Source organism: Rhipicephalus sanguineus, unplaced genomic scaffold, assembly GCF_013339695.2.
Source record: "Rhipicephalus sanguineus isolate Rsan-2018 unplaced genomic scaffold, BIME_Rsan_1.4 Seq120, whole genome shotgun sequence".
Classification (NCBI taxonomy): domain Eukaryota; kingdom Metazoa; phylum Arthropoda; class Arachnida; order Ixodida; family Ixodidae; genus Rhipicephalus; species Rhipicephalus sanguineus.
In genome coordinates this window covers 1-13,296 of record NW_023614476.1, presented here as the reverse complement: position 1 = coordinate 13,296, position 13,296 = coordinate 1, and positions in this window count along the sequence as shown.

Sequence of the window (13,296 nt, the reverse complement as noted above, 5' to 3'; positions counted from 1 at the left end):
AGAGAAGTCCGCTTGTCGAAACGTCGGCTCCAGCGACACTCCGTGTTCACGAATCATCATCTCTCAGAAGCTTTCGTGCACGCACGCGGTAATTATTACATTGCTTTCAAATCCTATAGCCAGGGTAAGGCAGCAGTACGAAAGCCTTAGCTACATATTTTACGCATCAGCAACACAGTGTCAAAGCGAAATGACAATTTCCGAGTTCGCAATCATGTGAAGTAATTTACTGACAGAATCGTACAGTTGACAAGTATTTTTTTTTGGTAACAACTTGATGTGGGTTAGTTGGTTCATAATTAGAACAAATAAAGTAACAGCGCGAATGAAACACGGACGACAAAGGAACGAAGACCACGGGACAAGCGCTGACTGCCAACTGAATGTTTATTTCAAGAAATTTTAGAGGCCTTTTGGATCCATAACGAAGATGATAAGTGTATCAGTTCGCCCTCTCTTCTACTCTCGGAGAGAGAAATAAACTTCCTAAAAGAAAGATTGAGAGTGTGATTAGCGAGTGTTTGTTGTGCGCATGTTCATTCTGAGAATGTATAAAAAGCTGGTTTTTCTTGAAATAAACATTCAGTTGGCAGTCAGAGCTTGTCCCGTGGTCTTCGTTCCTTTGTCGTCCTTGTTTCATTCGCGCTGTTACTTTATTTGTTCTCTTTTTTTTTGGTATGTGACTATTTTTACTGCAAATAATTTTCGAGAAAGTCTTCGTAATATTTTGGAGCTCCATAGAGACTACTAAATTCAGGAAATCAAACTGCCACAGCAAAAGTATGGCTGCTTCATCAAGAGGAAGAGGGGGAAAGGAAGGAAGGTCAACCAGATGCATGCCTGGTTCGCTATCTTACGCTTGGGAAAGGGGAATAGCGGATGAAAATACATGAAAGAGGTAATGAACATGCGTAGCATTCACGTCAGTTTAAAAAACCATGCTGCGTTCCATGTGCGTCAATCAATATTTTGTTGGCACTTATGGCATCTTCGACAAATCGCCCTGGTGCGCACCGGGGCGCCTTGGTGCACCGTTTCGTCCAATCGTCGTGGCGCCTTGGTGCCCCGGTGCGCGCCGGTGCGATTTGTCGAAGATGGCATTCAACAACAAGATAGGAGATCTACGCCGTGCTTGCAAATTACAATTTCTGAATGCATAATAATGAAAGAATCAGATGCGTGTGCATACGCGTACCGCGTTCCACTGCAAAAAAAAAGGGGGGGGGATACTTAGAACTTTTTTTAGGAGTGTCAAAGCGAAAGACTGGTCGGTGCAATAGCGATGCCTACGCTGCGACATATAGATGTCGTGGACTGGAGCGTTCGAAATGCGACAGCGGGGCCAGAACTCGCAGCCTAGCGAGCAGAAGCTGCGAAATTGGGCCCGGCTCCGACTAGAAGCGAATGCGACTCGCACACGTTGCCCCCTCTAGATAGAATACGCTTGCTAGAACAATCCCGCGTTACCACGGTGAAGCACGCATGTCACCTTTATTGATGCCCCTACTGGGATGCTACTTGCGTCAACGGTGCGAAGGCGACGTAGAAGCGCAGTTTGCGCTCACGTGTTTCTTCATTTTTTTTTTCTACTCCCCGCAACACCGCAAAAGGCGAAGTGAACGAAATAGGCGCGCATCCGCTTCCTCACGTAATTTTTTATCCTTTTTTTTTTGCTTACGCGACGCCGCAAAGACGTAGTGGACGAAGGACACTCGCAGCTTGACCGGTCGCTGTTTCTGCACCACATTTTTTCTACCTCACGCGACATTGAAACAGAAAATTAGGGCTTTTGCCTTAGGAATTATCTAATTGATACTGGTGTCAGCGTTTCTTCCGATTACGGATAAGCGTATTTCACAAAGAAGACACGAATTCGTTGACACAATCTGTTAATATTATTAAGCACTAGCATTGGAACCACTCCTTGATTCTTTTAATAACCGAAAAGTTTCTGCAACCCGCCTTGGTAAGTGAGACCCTAAATTCTCGTGCTGCTAACCTCGACGAAGTGTGGTCCATTCCCGGCTATGACTTTCAATTTTGATGAAAAAGGATTGGCAAGAACTGCTCTTTATATAGATTAACGGGCGCGTTAACGAACCCCAGTGGTCGAAATTATTCAGGATATCTTACTACGCGGTTCCTTATAAACTTATTGGGTTTTTGGCACCTAAAACAAACGATGTTATTATTATTATTATTATTATTATTATTACTATTATTATTATTATTATTATTATTATTATTATTATTATTATTATTATTATTATTATTATTATTATTATTATTATTATTATTATTATTAACGTTTATATGCACACTGTATATTTCTTGCATTGGTTCCAGTACGTTGCCTTCTCTGGTCAAACATGTCCGTATTAGAGCAGGCATGCCTTTTTTAGGACAACTTGGCTAGCATTAATATTGACGTAGATATTGACGTAGACACTGACGCGGGCAATTACGGGCATGTTCTAAGAAGAGTTAGCTTGACTAAGCCTGAGCGTAGGCGTGGTGAGTAGTCTAAGAGGCGTCAACTCAATTCATTTTAGTTGTCAACACTTCTGGGCAAGCTGCTCTCTTTATCTTCTTGAGATACCTGTGCACTTCCGAAATGCGTCATGCGTACCAATGTCGAGTGTTATTTCTTTTGCGCATGCTGGTCTCTCGGAATACACCCATTCTTTCATATCAACTCAGGATGGCCAAACGCTGGCGGCGTAAGTTGAAATTATCTTCCGTACATTCAATAAATGAGTAACTGCAGGACCACAGCTCTTTGTGAACTAATCGTGCAGAAAAAAATGTCAAATATTTTAAGGTGAAAGCCTTAGCCACCTCGTTAAACGCGACAATTGGCCACGGGTGCTGCCAGCGTCGACGTCTCGCGACGTCGGCGGGAACAAGAGTGATGCGAAAAATCATTATCACGTTCTGACGTCACCATATGACGTCGTCGTGACGTCACAAATGGCCTAAATTATTGATCACATCATGGCGTGACTTTGGCGTCAGATAACATGACTTCACATGATGAGGTCATCACATGACATGTCGCTTGTTTGAAGGTGGGCCGATAACGGACATAGTGCAAGACCAGGTGAGGTGCAGAAAGCTTGCAATGCCTCCGATCTTGGAGCCAGTGCGAAACCACGTTAGGGGCAGAAAATGTTCAGATTGGCGCGGGTAAGCATCAATACATGGTCAGAGAAGAAGAGGGACAAGATGGCTTTCTCCTTTGAGTTATTTTAAGTAAATGCATAAACGACCCTGTGAGTGATATTATTTGGTGGTAATGCAGAAAAAAATTATATTTAGCTATTTCTTGTAATACAGGTAGGTTAATTATGTCAAATCCGACACAGGACACTGTAAGAGCCTCTCTTTAAACAAAACAGAAAAGAATGCAACAAAACCGACCGATCCTAAATTTTACATCTTAAGAACACGAAGAAATTTCTTTTATACCATTACAATCCGCATGGTTCCACGTACCGAATCTTCGTAGACTGCTTCCGGACGCTTGAGCCTCGCGTTCAAGCGAAGAACGTCACCTCATAATTGGGCCTTGTTCGCATCGGCTTCTTATTGGCTAGCCAGGCTGCATTTTGTCGGTGGGCGCTCAACCATACCGCGAGGAATGGAACGTCTCCACGCATAACAATGGCCGATTCAAACTTTCCTAGACTTCCTGCCACGAGAACAGTTGCCAAGTGCCTACTACTGCGTCATTCATCATTTCGCGAATTAGAGGAGAACCGACTACGCGTGCGTAAGGCAAAACACGCGCCTACGCAGCTGCACACTTTGTTGATGCTGTTGCGGACGATAATAAATAAGTGTCCTCGGCCACTTCGTAATGGGTGGAACTTTGGAGTACCCACTCCACGAGAAATATACATGGTGAGTCGCCTGGCGTAGTTTTAAGCGCCTGCCACGCAATATTACATATGTTGACGTGACCCCTCGCACTACGTATCACCCGTATAGGGTTTTTTTTCTGTTTTTTTTTAGCGCAGCTCTTAGGCGTCCGTTCTTCCGTTGAGTGGCGTTGCCGTCGGCGTCGGTGGCGTAACCGAGCGAACGGGTATGTGCCCCAGGAATTGGGCAAGCCCCACTACCGTGCATGGCAAGTGCGAGTGTCAAAAGAAAACGAACGCGTAAAATTGAGAGAGAGAGACACAAATAGAAAATGGGAGAAAAAACAGAGAAAGAGAGTAATAAAGCAATAGAAAGAAAGGGGAAGAGAATATTAGAGTTATATAAAAGAAATAAAAGTATATATATATATATATATATATGTGGAGAGACAGATAAATATATAGAAAGAAAATGAAAGAATGAGAAAAGCAGACACGAAAAAGAGATACATAAATACAGATAGAGACATAGAAATAAAGAGCGATAGGAAGAGAAGGAGAGATAGAAAAATCCCCACCCTATCCACGAAGTGAATGATGTTAGAGGAGCTTGCACGGAGATAATCGGGTAAACCGTGAATGTTCCGTACAATTCCTGTATTGTCACAAAAAGACGTGACACGGCCTTGTCTTCTTTGTTCATGTTATTAGTATCGAAGCGCACTGAATGACGACTAAAACTAAAGTTATGGTGAGGCTTTTTAGAAAAGAACATAAAAGAAAACGCCTTTGCCCGTGCCACCGAGGTATGACAGGCGTAAACCAATTGAAGGAAAATGAATAGGGCTTGCGCCAACGTATGTTTTTCGTTCTAAAAAAAGAAAAAAAGGAAAAAAAATAAAAAAACTGTTGAAGAAGAGAGGAAGCGCGAAGTTGTGACCCTCTAGCGGTCTCCTATCAAACTAGAGCACGCACTGGAGTGAAGCGAGTGCCGCATGCTACAGTTGGCTATGCTTATGTGGTTTCGCCTGCATTAATATTATCAAGGTTCTCGAAGAACAACAGGAAGAAGACTTCCATTTCGCGCAAGCGTGCCTTGAGATGGTTATATTTTACCTGTGTGACGCCAAGCCAGCGGTAGCAATGAGAACTAACGGCTACAACGGGGATGGACAAGCTCCGAGCATAAGGAGCAAGCTCCGAAAAGAAAGGGAAAAGAACGAGGACGAAAGAAAGCGAGCCTAGAGTCTGTCGATATCACGAGCCTCTGGCCTCTAACTTCGCATTCTTCCTCCGTCATGCGCGCTGGCCCCTCGGTCGGAGCTGGGACTTTAGGTCGGAGCTCATGCGCATGCAGGGCTGGCACACACACTGCGGCTCACTTCGCTAGTCGTAACGGAGCTGTGGGCGTTTCGCTTTGTTCGCGACGCCTGCAATGCACAGAGTGCCGTGCGTTGCACTCGAGCGTTGTAAGTTTCTGTGCCAATAGGTAACGAATGTTACGATGCTACAACTACGGATATCCAAAACCTCAAACTCAGTTGACTTTAACCCAACACGGAGCTGCGCTCAGAATTCGCATTAGGCAGTATCGTAATCATTGTTTTTTTTCTCCAAAAATAGGTTCAAGCGCTGGCGTCGCTCTGCTATAGAAGAAATGCTCATAGCGCACGTGGCCGGGTAGAAGTGCCGCTCGGAGCTATGCATTCATCGGAATTTTTAGCCTATGCCAAACGACGATTCCTCGCTACCAACCAACGACGCCGCCGCCGCCGACACAATGGGATTTATCCGAAACTAACCTTTCAACGCTATCGCGCTAAACCACTAGCAGTGACCACTAAGGGTGAGTACTCCACTATAAGCAAGGAGCTCGCAGTATCATCCATTTTTCCTGTAGCTGAGCATTCAAAGCAGTCGCTTGAGAAGAGTTAGTAATTTTCCAGAAAAAATGTTGGTGCTGCTCACAAAACAGCTGCCTAGCATTCCTCTAACCGAAACAGCGTCATCGTCAGAGTTCAAAGTCACGCTGAAACGTGTGACGTTAAGGAAATAGTGTCTGGATGAGCCGAGCGCATTAATCACGCATGCGAGTGGAAAAGCTACTATCCTTTGGTGAAAGATATCGAAAGGCTCACTAGCAGCGAAGCTCTTTTCTTCGACTGACGTCACCCCGCATACTAATACATTACCCCCAAGACATTCTCTAACACTTGATAGTCAAAAAAGAAAAATCGAGTAGACCCCACGCATTGTCAAAACGTATGTTATGCGAATCCATCAGCGAGCGTCTGCCTATGCCGCATTGTTTGGCTCTTAGCCAAGCGCCACAAGGCAGATGGACACCACGTAAATTTAATGCGGGTAATTATGTGCATATCATAGGTCTGCCAGGCACGTCGCCTACACTCAGACACTTCAACGTTATCTTAAGGTGCGACATAACGTCGACACTGACGGCAGAGTACACACGTCTGTTTCATCAAAACAAAATGCAGGCAGATTGCTCTGATGTTCGCACCAAAAGAACCGTTTGTTTTATTGCTGCGTGGTCGAGTGTATAGGTTGCTTCTTTGTAATACTTCATATGTAGTGCACATGTGCGCTTCCAAAAGCAGATAACCAACACTGCCACCCCAATTAACATTATACGAGCACCACCAGTCCAACCAATGTAAGAAAACCACCATCAGCTGTGCTTATGTAATACACCTATGTGCCCTCTGTACCACATGGTTGGTTGCCTAGAGTCATTGCACCAGCTGTCTCTGCGATTCCCTTTCTTCAGTAAGCTTGCTAACTATGAGAAGCGGAATGTCCTTCTGCAGTATAACACTCGGAAGCAGCGTTCTGGTGAAACTTTAGATGCTTACTTTGGCTGTTACTAGCCCGATATAGAGCAAAAGCTTGAGATTGCATCACGCGTTGCGTATGCCTGTATACCACTGGTGTTGAGTTTGGTAGCGGAAAATATAAAGTCGCAGACACAAGAGAGGACACATAGAGAGGACTGGCGCTAGTCCTGTCTATGTGATGTAGCGCCCGTCCTGTCTATTTTTTGCGCTACCAAGATGAATGTCAGTGATCACAACCAACCAGCCCACATTATCGCTTTGACTGCCCGTATGCCACTTGTCGTGGTATGCGTATGTCACACGTGAGTGGTGGAAAGGATCTTGTGATGTCCATGGCAGGTATATACTTTTCATTGTGACATGGCCGGTCATATAAACTCGTAACACTCATATTCTCCTGCGCCAGCTTTACCATCATGCTGATAAAACGGCGACCACCCGGAGTACTTTAACGTGCACCTAAATCTAAGCACCAGGGACTCTGGAATTTCGCCTCCATGGACAAGCGACGCTTAACAACGAAACCGCGCCTTTCGGGTTAGGCCGCCGAGCCCCGCAACTGCTGTACCACCACGGCGGCTTTCATTTCTTCCGTCAGAGTTATTATCCCCTGTTGCGAAAAGTGAAAACAAAACGACAGTGAAGTTAACATTGCACTATTTGGGCTCTTCTTCAGACGGGGGCGATTTTCGCTGCACTATAGGATAGAGAGCTCTTCTGGCGCTCTCTTAAATACCAGGCCTGTGTCATCTTTGCTCGTTGTTCCGAAGACACAGTTCTTGCGGTCTTTCAGTTTTGTACGATCTTCAGGCAGATTCAGTTTCCTTTACCCAGAAAAAGAACCTCGCGAATAAAATTAGATTTCACATGTATTTTTATTTCAAAAGTGCATAAGGGGGCACGTATACCAGAAAAACCTCCATAGTGAAAGCTGCATTCAATAAAGTTCAAACTTTGCTAAGAAATATTTCCTGGAAGAAACACCCTATAGAGTAATCCATATACATTGTGACAAACCATGAACAACATCGTTGACAAACGTTTATGTGTAATATCACGTGGTTGTAACGCACAAAGCAAAACGCAGCCCGTAAACAAGAAACGCTTCATTTTGAAAGCTTGTGCCCAGTAAAAGAAGCAACACTGAAAGTGCAGTGAAAGTGGCAAGCACAGACGTCGACCGTCGGTATCTGATCAGTGGCAACGCGGGTCGGCATTTATACATGTGAAATCAAAGATTTCAGCATTACCGTTTGTAATACAATAACAATTGCTGCGGTCTAACCTCCCAAAACAACGATATGATTATGAGACGCCGTAGTGGAGGGCTCCGGACAATGTGCCCGCCTGGGGTTCTCTACCGTGCCCCTAAATCTAAGTAACTGGGTGTTCTTTGCATTTCTCCCCCGCCGAAATGCGGCCGCCATGGTCGGGAACATTGGCGAGCGCATGAGGAGTACAAGGGGCAGAGGGTGGAGTGAAACAGTTGCACCATTGCTCCCATTGCCGTAATTACACCTAACTTTGTGGCTGCCTTCAAATAAATCACTTCATGTGATGTGACACATTGCCATAAAGGTGCAATGCGATGACAAGCCCACGTGTGGCTTCAGTTAGTTCCCCGTCAGCTAAAATAACGATAAGGAAAAGGCGGAGGCCCGTTCCACGAGCGTATTGCGGGCTTAAAGCAGAGCCGCCTCACTGAATCCTGAAATGTATGCAACAATCCCATAGATCTGTGCTTTCATTCATCGAACATGCGTTGCTCTTTACAGGCGTTCACTAAAGTGCGTCCTTTTTAAAATGGCGGGGTTCAGGGCTCAAGGCGCGTCCGGAGCAGAAACGTCAGTGCTGGTGAATGTCGCATACTCGCTTTCCCAGAAAATACGCTATCATGACGTTTGTACATACCATTTCATTTCGGTAAACTGAACTGTCTATTGTCTTAAAGATTGCACAGTTAGTTTTTCCGGGAAGCACATTTCACCAATGTCTCAGACAGAATGGACGCAGAATTTTATTGTGTGAGAGAAAAGGAGAGAGATGTTTGATCTTTCAAAACTTCGCGGTATTCCTTACTTTACTGCCCAAACGCCTTGTCACTAAGTACTAGCATCGCCAATAAAAAAGATGGAGAGGGCCGACATACTTATTATGAGTTCGCGCGAAATTTCGCAATTATGAGAGATTACAAAAGCAACAGTGGGAACATATTTATTTCAATAGTGGTGGGGAGGCGTATACGCCTATGGATAATTTGCATTATTCCTTTGAAAATTGCGTACATGTTCTCAGTAATTCTTGTGTTTATTTTATTTAACGTAGTCTATTGCTGTTGCTATTCTGCCCGCGCGTTCTGATTGGTTTTGCAGTGCATGGTCCGATGAGGCACAAGTAGTTACAAATGGAGCTTTTCACTCCATTCGTAGCAATGTACATGCCACGCTGGATGTATTTTGTGCAAGCAAATCTCTTTTGGTGCATGACTGGAAAGTCGCTAAGCTTACCGAACTAGTACTTTGAGCTGAAAGCACAAGTCACTTGAGTGAAGGTATTGATGGAAATATTTCGTGACATTTTTTTTTTTTTTTTGCAGAATTGAGATACTTTATTAGCAATCGTCATCAATTGACCCAAGGCACGCGCCTTCTTTGCTTTCTATGATAAACCAGTGGGCTTAGTACAGTTTGACGACATATGAGAAGTTGAAAATTGAAGAAAAAAGATTTTGGCGTGTACGGAGGCATAAAATTCGTGATATCTTTTTGCCTGAAACAAGGCACTCACAGAGTCCAATATGCATTCGCCTAAGACGACTCCGAGACGAAAGCCAAGATCTTTTAGGGGCAAAGCTCCTTAAGGCGGCACCCGTTCGTCCCTCGTAGTTGTCGTAGTCGTAGTGCTTAACCAGTCGTAACGCTAGTACTACATCTTGACCTCCAAGGTGGTGCCGGTGGGAGATTTTTCCTGTGCGTTGTTGACTAAAAGCCGAATTCTTCTGTCTCTCATTCCCCATTAGCAGCCATTGGCATGTTCCAGTAGGAAACTTTAGTAGAAGTAGAAGTGTAAGTGTTAGCTAAAAGCCGACTTCTTCTGTCTCTCATTCCCATTAGCAGCCATTGTTTACCTCCAAGGTAGTGCCTGGTGAGATTTCTCCTGTGCGTGATTAAACAATAAAAATTTTGTTCAAAACGCCGTTGATTGATGAAATAAACCAACGAAAGACGCGAGATGTTTTCTAAAAGCAAAACGAAAGAACGCCAGATGTTTCTAAAGCAAAACGAAAAGACGCCAGCTGCTTAACGAAAGACGCCAGATGTTTTCTAAAGCAATGGTTTTTTAAACAATGAAAATTCACAGCGTACATGTAAAATTAAAGTGAGCTGCAAGTCGTCATAACCCATCGAACCTTTAGTATAAACGCGCCCGATCTCACGTCGGTGATGATGTACTGGGCAGAATTCACGGACGGTTGACCGATGAACCTCCGCAGATTCGCCCACTCATCATCATTCACTCCGTGGATATGCTGTGATTTTTTTTATCTCAGTTAATATATTGAGCCTCCCCCGCCTATCTCTGAAACCTATCTGCATCCAACGTGTTTTGCATTGCCTCCAGGACTGGCGGCATTGCAAGCTTTCTGCACCTCACATCGTTTTGCGCTGCCTCCATCATCGGCCCACCTTTGACCAATCGACGATGTCGTATGATGACGTAATCATGTGGTGTCGCATTATGTGCTGTCATGGTGACGTCACAAATTGGCAATCTGTGTCATCATGGTGACGTCAACAGGTGATGATTTTTGCATCACTGTTGTTTGCACTGCCGAAGCCGCCGACGGCCAGTTTTCGTATTTCATGAGGCATCTAACGCTTTCGCGTTAAACAAGCTGAGGACACTGAGACGCATGCGCAGCGTAACATTTGCCGCTATTATTTGCTCTGGTGTACAGTTGCTACAGTAACACAATTATTTATCGACTTACAATATAGGAAAAGGAGGACGCAGAGAAGGAGGAGGAGGAGGAGGAGGAGGAGGACGCAGAGGAGCAGGAGAACGGAGATGGGGCATGACTGGAGCAGCGGTGGGAGAAATTCCGGTCGATGAGCCGTCTGAAAACATTCGTATCTTGCCACCCACGTTGTAAATAAGCATGCACTAAATACTTTGAAGCTGTTTCTTCCACGGTTTAGCTTGTTCGTATAGCCAACTGCACGAGAGGAATCACTGCTTTCACTAAGACACACATTTAATAATTTAACCTGACAAAGCTAAATCAAGAAACAATGCTTTTAAGGATTTTGTATAAACATTAGTGCATTTGAACACGAGCTCCTGCTCCCATTGAAATATTAAGGCACAAAGCACTATAGATGACCCGTTTCTTGTGTAACTAGATGGATATTTCTATTTTATATGACTAAATATTAGAATCCTAAATGCACACCAGCACGCACACTGGTTGTATCAAAATAAAATCATTGTGAAATGTACCAAGACATATTGTATTCTCAGCACCACAGCTTACCTTGCAATACAAACTGCCTTCTCTTAATAGCTTTTTCGTGATAACTACGTCGAAGCCGTAATGAAGTGATCTCCAGCATGGGTTGCTCTCTTAGTTGCTTGAATCTAAATCTACAGAGGGGCTTCGTGCTGCAGCTTGTGCTCTAGTTCAATGAAGTTTTATCAGTTACTCTGTGCTTAACCGCGCAGGATTGTGTTCACCTATAACGACCTATAATCCCCGTGTAACATGGCGGAACACCTGTCAAAGCAAACCTTACTTCTCATGCCTTGGGGATTATAGGTAGACCGACAACATCTATAGTAGATTCCTGTGCCCGCTAAAGAGGTGACCTCGTGTCCTCTGCAACAACGTTGACATTGGTTTTCCCGATTTTGCACATCTGCACTCTGGTCGCGGTATACGGGAACGGTCGTCTTGCATCTCCCGTTACTGGTACGTCGAGCCGTAATATTTCGGTCGGTATTTCGGTCGGTATTTCATTTCGAACAACGATGTGCAGTCATCGATTGGTTGCTGGTTTCAGTTTTCTAGACAAGCGCTCATGGGCCCGCTGTTGTGGGCGTATATTTCAGTTGAGCCAGTTCTAGACGTCTCAACTAAAGAAAATGAAAGTTTCACTGCAAGAGCGAAGATGTGTATGCGATAGCAACAAATTGGAACGTTTTACGAAGTAAGGCTGCTAGCCTTAGTTCGTATAACCTTCAGGACCCAATCTGGCGTAACTCTCCAAAACACTGGCGGAACGGAATACGACCGCTAAAGCAGGCGAAGCGGCCTTCGGGCTATCTAGCGCTTCAGAGCAAAATAAACACTGAGAGCACGGTGCCACAAAGGTATGGGCTGTCCGCTGATCTTCGTCGAGACGGCGCTCTGGCGCCAACGCGGGACCACACCCGTTTGATCAAACCTCTTAAGCCGCAGCGACACAGCCCCCTACCCTCTCTGGTATCCATCCATGTGCCCTCGCACGAGGAACACGACTTTCGTTTTACATCCGTTGTTGAGCTGCGACCACCGGCAGTCCTCACAGCGTGAAAAGCGGAACAGAAACATTTTTCACGACGAGGTCTATGCGCCACTTCCAGATGACGTCACTTCAAATTTCAACACCTATATCTTAGTCTTCCTGTGCAACATGAAGCGAAAGGCAATATATGTTTCCACGCAAGACGAAAATTGATATCCACGCAAGACAAAAATTTGTTTGCTTGTTTTGCGGTGGAAGCAATAGATTTTGATATTTTTGTATGGTTTGTAGACTTGTACATAAGGACTACGCAAACATTTGGGACACTCGTGGTGCGAAGAGCGAGGGAGCGGCGGAGCTGGTGGCGTTGCCCTCATGATTTCCTTCCTCCTCACGTTCGCTTCACTTTCCCACCCCTTGACATAGTATAATTTACAAGACTGTGCAATACTTCTCCCTCTCACCTCCTCATTTCCCTCATCGACATCTACACGTTATTTTCCCGCCCATAGCGGTACTACGCTAGGCAAGAACCCTAGAAGCTGCAATGCTGCCATAACGTTGAAACAACTTTCTGAATATTGCGGCAACGTTGTGTCAACAGTTGGTGCTACTAGGCATTGTGCTACACTTTACCCTCTCCCTTCCTCCTTTCCTTTCTCTTCACCCTCACTTCTTTTTCCCGCTTCTTGCTATACTATATTATACAAGGCCATGCTTGCTGTCACTCTTTTTGTATCACTTTTTCGGTGCATGTTTCTTTGTATCTCTTTCTATCTCCATCGATTTCTTTCTCTGTCTTTCTACATTTTCCTATTTGTTTTCCTTTTCTTTCTCTTCATTTGTCTCCTTTTCCCTCTATCTCTAACTTTCTCTCTCTCTCTCTCTGTACTCGTTCTCCCGCCTTTATATTTTTCTCTCTTTCTCTCTCTGTCTTTCTATCTTTTCTCTCGATTTATCTACTTCTCTTTCTCTATATATTTTTCTCGCACTCTCTCTTACACTCCTTCCTTTTCACAATCTATTCTTCGATCTTTATGCCGCAGGAATCTGCGCACGGGTTCTGGGAGCGAAGCA